This window comes from Saccopteryx leptura, chromosome 3 (genome assembly GCF_036850995.1).
Source record: "Saccopteryx leptura isolate mSacLep1 chromosome 3, mSacLep1_pri_phased_curated, whole genome shotgun sequence".
Classification (NCBI taxonomy): Eukaryota; Metazoa; Chordata; class Mammalia; order Chiroptera; family Emballonuridae; genus Saccopteryx; species Saccopteryx leptura.
The window spans coordinates 287,115,265-287,124,207 of NC_089505.1; positions in this window are offsets into that span (position 1 = coordinate 287,115,265).

The window sequence follows — 8,943 nt, forward strand, 5'->3', positions numbered from 1 at the left end:
GAGCCCCACAGTGTGGACCCCTCGCGGTGCCAAGGACCAGCCACAGGGTCTAAAATCCCTTTAAAGGTCGTCTGCTACAGACATCCACTTATTTGCTCTTACTACTAGGAAGCGCCCCCTCCCACCCCAAGCTTCACCACCACTTGAATTGGTTAATTATTTGTAGAGATTGTTTTGATTAACAAAGCATTTTTTCATAAGTAATATCATTTGATCCGCATAACAATAAAATAAGGTATTTTCTCATTTTAGAGAGAGGAGAAAACAAAGGCTCAGAAAGTTTAAGTAATTTGTTTAAAGGATCCCAACCAGGAAGTGATAAAATCAAACCTGGGATTTTAGTGGTCAGATTCCAAGGACAGTGTGTGCTCTAGGTCACTGTGACCCTCTCTCTGGGCCCTAGGGACCCAGAAAGGCTCCACAGTGTGTGGAGGCCTCCCAGTTAGGAAGGCTACGTATCTGCTATCTCTGTGGCCTGGAGAGCTACCATATTGTTGCCCTCGGCCCATGTATGGGCTTCTTTCTTCCTGCTAAATCCTGTGATGTTCTCTGTTAGAAAAAGAGACCCTCTAACTATCTTCAAGTCTCTGAAGGCCATGAGGAGCTGTAGGGACCATGGATGGAAGAAGCAGGAAGCAGATGGGACACAGTGTAGGGAAGGACCAGCGTAAGGAAGAGCTCTCCGTCCTGGAGAACTGCCTGGAACAGCTTTGTAAAATGGTAAGCTGCCTGTAACTGGAGGCATCAGGTAACCATTCTGCCCCGGAAATGTTATCGAGGAAATTCAGACCCAGGAACTAGGAGAATGTGGAAAGAATGGGATATATGATACACACACTTCCTCACACCAAGGGCCTATGATGAAATGGGAGCTATTTCAGATTCCATTCAGACCCTGGCTTCCCTGCTGAGTGCCATATTGGATCAAAATAGAGTTGTTACTGAGTGTCTCTACCCCTTGCAGTTACACAGTGGGATAGAGTTGGGGGGAGGGGTCAAGAGGCTTGAGTGTGGGGTGTGTGGTAGCCCAGGGCCACAGCAAGCTAAGAGTCTGACAAGGGAAGGTTCTTCTGGATCTCCACGCACTGAGGCCTGAGCCCTCTGAGGCCATCATTACCTGCCTTCCCTCAGAAGTAACTGGGGCATTCCCATTGATTTGGGTGGCCAGCCACAGGCCTGCCTTTGGCCTCATGAGCAGATGTCCCCTTTGCCACAGTGACCAAGTTGAGTTGTCAGGCTGGGTCAAGGTAAGCCTTGTGTCAGCCGTGAGTGTTGACCAGCCACCTGCATCCAGCAGCTAGCTGGCTGAGTCCCAGCCATCCCTCCTTTGTAAATGGCCTAGATCTTTCTTAGGGCTTCTGACCACCTGGAATCCAGAATCTAGATTTGCAGGTAGAAGGATTTGATACCAGCATCCCAACACTGTCCATGGGACACCCCAAGCTATAAACTGTCTGCCATAGTTCCCTGAAGGTTAGGGGAAACCAGACCAACAATTGTGCTCCATTGGTGAATAGAGGGGTACCCTCCCTCTCCCACCACAACCTCCTGGCCACTTCCTGCTTAGGATTTGGTTTTCCCCTGGAGGCATTCACTGGGGGAGAGGGCACATCCAGACTTCAGGCCTGGCCCAGCCTGGCCCATGTTCTTCTAGGAGCCCTGGAGCTGCTCCCACTCATACCTTCCATCAAATAATACTGACCGAGCGCCTATGCACCCTGCAAGTCAAAAAAATTAACTATCTCATAAAAAAAAATGTGCAAAGGATATGAATAGGCAATTCCCTGACCTAGCTTGGCCACTTACTTGCTGTGTAAATTTGGGCAAATAACTTAACAACTCTGTGCCTGTTTGCATAAATTGATGGCAGACTTGGGAAATAGTAGCAGCCTGTGGTTTTCTAATTCCATTGTCAAATGGGGGTAGGGGTAGCTGATTAAGGTATGACATGCAGGCTATCAACCCAGCTGATCAGGGAGGGATTCTCAGGAAAGATCTGACCAAGCAGGGGTGGCAATGATTGCACAGGAAGCTCAGACCCACCCCGAGCTAGCTGTGTGGCCCTGAGTGGGTTGCCTGCACTCTCTGGGTCCTACTTCCCCCATGGTGTAATAAGGGAGGATGGCTGCGGAAGGATGGCATTAGTCACTGTGAGTGCTTACTATGTTTGAGTCACCTGAGCTACATTGTCCCACGTGAGCCCCACAACAACCCGATGGAGTAGGTATTTGTATCCTCATTTGGCAGATGAGAAATATAAAAAGTTAAGGGCAGTTAAGTGATTTGTCCCAGGGAGTTTAGCTAATGATTGAGGACTTAAAGGCTTGAGTGGCTGACTAACCCCCCCCCCACCCCCCAGTACCTGCGTCTGAGAAGTTGTGATGCTCCCACACAGTGCCCAGGTACACACAGGGACAAGGGGCCTGGCATTCTGAGCTTACCTGTTCCTAGAGAAGAACCAAGTGGCTCTGGGAGGCCCTTTCTCCTGTTAAAGCAGGGTCCAAGACGTCACTGTGACTTTGGAACTGACAGAGGGAAAGAAAAGACCCCACACTCTCCCCCAACTCCAGCTCGAAGTCCTTCCTCCCTCCTTCCTTTCCCTTCTTCACTCCCTCCCTTCCTTATTGAGATGAAATTCATATAACAAAATTAACTACTTTAAAAGTAGACAATTCAGTGGCATTTATGATGTTGCGCAACCACCACCTCTATCTAGTTCTAAAACATTTTCATCACCCCAAAAGAAAAACCCACACCTATCAACCTGTCACTCCCCATTCCCCCCTCTTCCTAGCCTCGAGCAATCACCGACTGGCTTTCTGACTCTTTGGGTTTACCTATTCCAGTAATGGAAGAGACAGAACCATACAGCACATGACCTTTTGTGTCCGGCTGTGGGCACACTTCTCGGCCCACACTTTCTGCATCTCCCTGAGGAAGGAGGAGCAGGGGTCTCTGCTCCCTGGCCCACACTGCCCTGGGGTCTCTGCTCCCTGGCCCACACTGCCCTGGGGTCTCTGCTCCCTGGCCCACACTGCCCTGGGGTCTCTGCTCCCTGGCCCACACTGCCCTGGGGTCTCTGCTCCCTGGCCCACACTGCCCTGGGGTCTCTGCTCCCTGGCCCACACTGCCCTGGGGTCTCTGCTCCCTGGCCCACACTGCCCTGGGGTCTCTGCTCCCTGGCCCACACTGCCCTGGGGTCTCTGCTCCCTGGCCCACACTGCCCTGTGTCCCTGTCCACGGCCTCTTATGGCCCAGCTCAGCCATTCTCTGCCATTTCCTATTTCTTAGAACTACCCTGAGCAAAGGACTTAGATGGCTCATAAATTAATTTAGCAAATAGCTCATGGGCAAGCAGGGCAGACAGACAAGTAAACAATCACTCCAGCAGGGTGCTACGGCACCAGCAGGGGTTTTTCAAAGAGTAGACTAGCCGGGAAGAGAGGCCTGTATCCCAGCCTGGGGGTGAGAGTGCTCAGAAAAGATAGCAGGAGGAGACTAGGGTCTCAGTCTGTCTTGTTCACGTGGTTTCCTCAGCACTTAGCACAGTTCCGGGCACCTAGATCAGCATAAATAAACTGTTCAGTTCAATTATTCCATCCATCCATCAATCAATCAAAGATTGCAGCTCTCAGCTAAGAGCTGAAGGGTGAATGAGAGTTGTTTCCACCGGAAATAGCATATCTGAAGACTTGTAGGCAAAAGGTTCAGCCCTGTAGTACACTGGAAGCTGTCTCAGTCTTGATCAACGTGGAGGGATGGGAGAGGCAGATGGGACGAGAAGGGGCCAGATCAGCAGGGCCGTGGGTGCCCCATAAAGGAGCTTGACTTTCACCTGAGTGACAAGAGGAACCACCAAAGGGCTTCAAGCAGATTTGCATTTTAGAAACTTTTTTTTTTTAACCTAGATGAGAGATTATGATGACCTAAGGATGTGCCGGGCAAACAGAACAGACATTGTCCTTGGCCTCCTGCAGCTGTGTTGCAATGGGGAGCAGAGGCGCTTAATACATTATTAAAATAATAAACAATCACAAGGGTGTAGGGTGCTCGAAGGGATGCTATGGGTCAGGGAAATCCTCCCCAATACAATAACCTTTATATAAATCAAAGCCTGAATATGAACAGGAGTTTGTCAATTAAGCAGAAAGACCAAGAGCTTTCCAGATGACACTAACGCTTTTAGGAAGGTCCTGAGCAAGATGTGTTGAAGGAACTGAAAAGAGTCGAGTGTGGTTGTTGTGAAAGCGTGAGGCTGGGGAGATAAGCAGGGGTCAAGCCCCAAAAAACCCTCTTACACATTTTGGACTTACCCTCAGTAAAATAGGAAGTCTTTAATGATATAAGATTGGCTTTCTCTTTTGTATTTCTGTGCATGTGACCTTCCTCCTGGTCAGTGCGATCACCCACTTGCCTTGAAAGTGGAATTCTGATTATCACAGAAATGCACGCAGAGAGGAGATAGGAACACGTAGCCTCTGACACCCTCAAATAAGATTTTACCGCCAGACAACAGTCTTGAAAGACAGTCTTTGTTCAGGAAAAGGGTATTCTGGATATCTTTAGCTTCCTCTTTAAGACATCAGGAGGCAAGCCTGACAGGACTGACTGTAGAGCTTTAGCTAAAGAAGAAGACAGGCTAGAAAGCCCTGCCCTTTGCTCTGGGGGATACTGGGGAGGAGATGAGGGAGGAAGCAGGGATGGGAGGAAGTCAGGTGCGCATCCTGAGTATTGGTCTTCCTGTTGAAGTCCCAGAGAGAGAAGGTGTCTTCTTGAGGGAGGGCGGGGTGGGCCTTCTCGGGCCCTGGGAGCAGATGTCCTCATATATCTATCTAGAAGCCTTCGCATCAGAGTAAACCTGGAGGTTTGGTGCTGCTCGGCACAGGGAAGGTTGGAATTTCTCCTTCTCAAGCCACCCTGGGTTTCCACATGGGGTTCCAATCATGGTGGCACGAGGTTTTGAGCTGTGGGTTTAATATAAGAAATGAACCAGAAGCAGATAAGTTGAAAGCCTGCTAAGCGTTTTTTGTTTTGGTTTTCTTTTTCATTATTTCGACTTTTAGTTCAGGCAGAGCTTATGCTCTTGTTGGCCGAGTGCACGCAGCACTGTTTCTCTAACGTTGCTGATAAAAGTTACAAGGCCCAATCTTGACGTGGCTTCTTTATGTCCTTAAGTCATGGGGCTTCTTGTTCAGCTGGTCTTCAGGCGGTTCTCAAAGATGGCTTCGTAATTTACTTGTAATTTTGATGTGGTCGTGGAAGGAGGTGAACACAGGGTTCTCTCATTCCCCTTTGTGACCGAAGTCCTGCTAAGCTTCTAAGGAAAATGCACTGAACAACAAAAGGCATCGGCCAGGAACTGTCACAGTCTGAACCATTAATCCCTGATGAATGCTCGGGCCCCAGCACCTGCAGCGGCAGATAAAGTGGGAACACACAAAACCAGAGTGGTGCTGGGGCTGCAGAGTGAGCACTGGAGGTGGCTGTAGCCCATCAGGTGAGGGAAGCCGGGGAATCGTGTGAGGACAGTGACGGCGGGAACTAGATCTGAAACACATTTAGGAGGTGAGACAGGACCTGGTGGTGGTGAGGGAGCCAGGAGAGTCGGGAACAGGATGGGGAGAGCCGAAGAAACAGGCGTTTCAAGTAAGGGGCCGTCAGCGGTGCGGGCAGTGTGCGCGGTCAAGAAGACGCAGGCTGAGACGTGTCTGCAGGATTTGGTCACAAGGAAGTAGTCTCAGGACAGTGGGGGTGGGAACAGACTTGAGTGGGTTGAGGGAAGAGTGGGGGGTGAGGAAGTGGTTCAGCAAGAAAGATAACTCCTCAGACTCTCGCCTGGGAGGCTAAGATTGGGGGGGGGGGTCAAAGGAGGGTTCATGTCATTTTTTTCTTTTTTAAAAGATTTTACTTATTGATTTTAGAGAAAGAGAGAGAGAAAGCTAGAGAGAGAGAGAAGGGAGGAGGTGGCAGGCGAGAAGCAGAAAGCATCAACTCATAGTTGCTTCTTGTAGGTGCCTTGACCAGGCAAGTCCGGTGTTTCATACTAGTGACCTCAGCGTTCCAGGTGGACGCTTTATCCACTGCGCCACCACAGGTGAGGCTCTTGCCATTTTTAAGATTGGCGGCACTGGACCTCATTTAATGCTGCTGAGAAGGGGCTCTTGGAGAGGCAGAGTTCAGTGGCAGAAGGAGAGGAAACAGCTGAACAGGGATCCCTGAGAAGGAAAGTGTCGGGGCCCACAGCTAGGTGGAAGAATGAGCCCGGGAGCCCAGAGGGACCCTTCTCTGTTTAAACAGGTGAGGGAAGGACAGCAGGAGACAAGCTGGTAGATCTGAGGATTTAGCAACGGCCAGTGGAGGAGATCCCCGTCTGATGGCCTCCGTTTTCTGTGAAGTGGGAGGTGACCTCATCTGTGGAAAGCGAGGGGGTTGGGGGAAGTTTTGAGAGAGAGGAAGCAGTCTGAGCACCCCTTCTGGGGAACAAGAGAGACAACTAGCCAGGAAAACAAAGAGCTGAGGCCCAAGCCAAGTCAGAAACATAAACTGATGGTGGCATCTGCAAAGGTCTGTGATTTTCTTCAGAAGGAAATTCCTAACTGACTCTCCCCTCCTGCCCATGCTCCAAGCTCCAGGCTAGCCGTTGCACTGCAGTGGGACGCACACACCTGCCAATCCAGCACATTCTTCAGAGTGCCTGAAGCTGAACTCAGCTCCTCCTCTGCCTCCAATTCTGTTCCTGGAAGCAGACATCTTGGACTCCCAGGAGCACCCTCTTGCCCTCCTGATGCCGCTGCCAGCTTTGCACCTGCCCTGGGCTAGCAGAACCCCCGCAGTCCCCCTGCCCCTGGTCTCCTCCCTCCCCACTTCACGCCTCATCCTGCATGAGTCTTCCGAGAGTGTGACTGTGGCCCTGTCACACCACCCCCACCCCTGCTTCCATAACCCCTCTGCAGCTCCCAATACCTCAAAATAAATCTCCCCACTTTAGGAAAAGTCTCACTGCTACCTGCACCAATAACACTGCTGACGTAAGAAAGATCCAAACATTTAGAGAATTTTTATGAGGGTTTCTTTGTGCCAAACTGATGACATATGCCAGGGAGCAAGCTCTCAAATGCTCCTGAGAATAACAGTTGTGCGGCTTTTTCTATGCATTTGAGATTAAGGAGGGACAGAAGAAGGAGGTAGTTAACAAGATTATGTGCTCTCTTGAGGGTTAATACCCCCTTCGGCAGGGGTGGGGGTTCTCCTGGTATTTCAAAGGTGTGTTAACCTAGATCAGGGGTCCCCAAACTTTTTACACAGGGGGCCAGTTCACTGTCCCTCAGACCGTTGGAGGGCTGGACTATAAAAAAACTATGAACAAATCCCTATGCACACTGCACATACCTTATTTTAAAGTAAAAAAACAAAACGGAAACAAATACAATATTTAAAATAAATAACAAGTAAATTTAAATCAACAAACTGACCAGTATTTCAATGGGAACTATGCTCCTCTCACTGACCACCAATGAAAGAGGTGCCCCTTCCGGAAGTGTGGTGGGGGCCGGATAAATGGCCTCAGGGGAACGTAGTTTGGGGACCCCTGACCTAGATGCACAAGAATGACAAGACTTGCTTAAAGCAAAGATAAACCTTTTACTACAAAAGTTATAGGCCTGAGGCATGACTACTACCCACCATGACCTGGCCAGTTAGGAATTTATGATCAGATCACCCTGTGAGGTTACTTTCTTTAGAACCCCTTTGTTTTCATTCACAACTCCTTACACATCTTCTTTGAGAGACTCAACTCACTTGTCATTACTTGATCCTGCCCCCATTAGCCAATGGCAGGTGTGCGTGCATGCATCTCTATTACCTCTCTCTCCACAGTACGGAAGACAGTGCCTCGCACAACAGGCACTACGCTGGGCTCGCTGACCATCTGATGGAAAGATTCAAGCCTCTCATTAGGCCTTCAAAATCTCACATTAGCTTGGCCTGTGTTGGCACAGTGGATAGAGGACCAACCTGGAACATTGAGGTCACTGGTTCTAAACCCTGGGCTTGTCCGGTCATGGCCCATATAACAAGCAACAAGCAAGCAATGAACAGCTAAAGTGAAGCGACTATGAGTCGATACTTCTTGCTCCCCTCCCCCTCCTCTCCCTGTAAAATCAAAACAAAACAAAACAAAACCCCTCTGATTAAATTTCTATCATCCCCTCCTAAAATTAGCAAATTAGCCCATGTTCCAGATATTGGGGATACCTCTCCAGTTCCCAAAGCTGCCCCACACTCTCCTTTTCCACCGGGCCTTTGCACAGACGGTCCGTTTGCCAGGCATGCCCACTCTCCGCTCCATCTTGTACAGACAGCCACTCTTCTTCCAGCCTGGGGCCCCTTCCACTGTGGAATCTTCCCTGAAATGCCCCGCTTGCCACAGGCCAAACCACATAACACCTTCTACCATAAATGTCTATCTTCCCTATCCTTCCACTCCTATCAGATTGTAACCTCCTTGAGGGAAGCCTCTGGTATGTTCTTACTTGATATTTCAAATGAAAACATCTGACTGTGAAGCAGAGACGCCTTACATAAATAACACTTGTATGGTGTCTTATACAGCGGTGTCCCCCATAATGCCTTTCATGTTGTGATGTATTTAGCCGGGACACAAAAACATTTTTTGCATGAATGAGATATATTTTTCCCCCTCAAACCTGTAAGAAAGTGATGGTGACAGTCTCCATCTACACATTCATTTTTAAAATTAACTTAAATGCGGTTTTCCCATGTTTACAACGTGAAAAAGGTGTCTGTTTTCATCAGTGAACAAAGTCTGTCCTTTCAGGGTTATTCCATCTTTATTTGAGAGACAAATGCATGCCTTATGCAGCGGGTTGAGGTAGGGACTGGGTTTGCCAGTGTCCCAGACACACCACTGCGTAAGGGAAA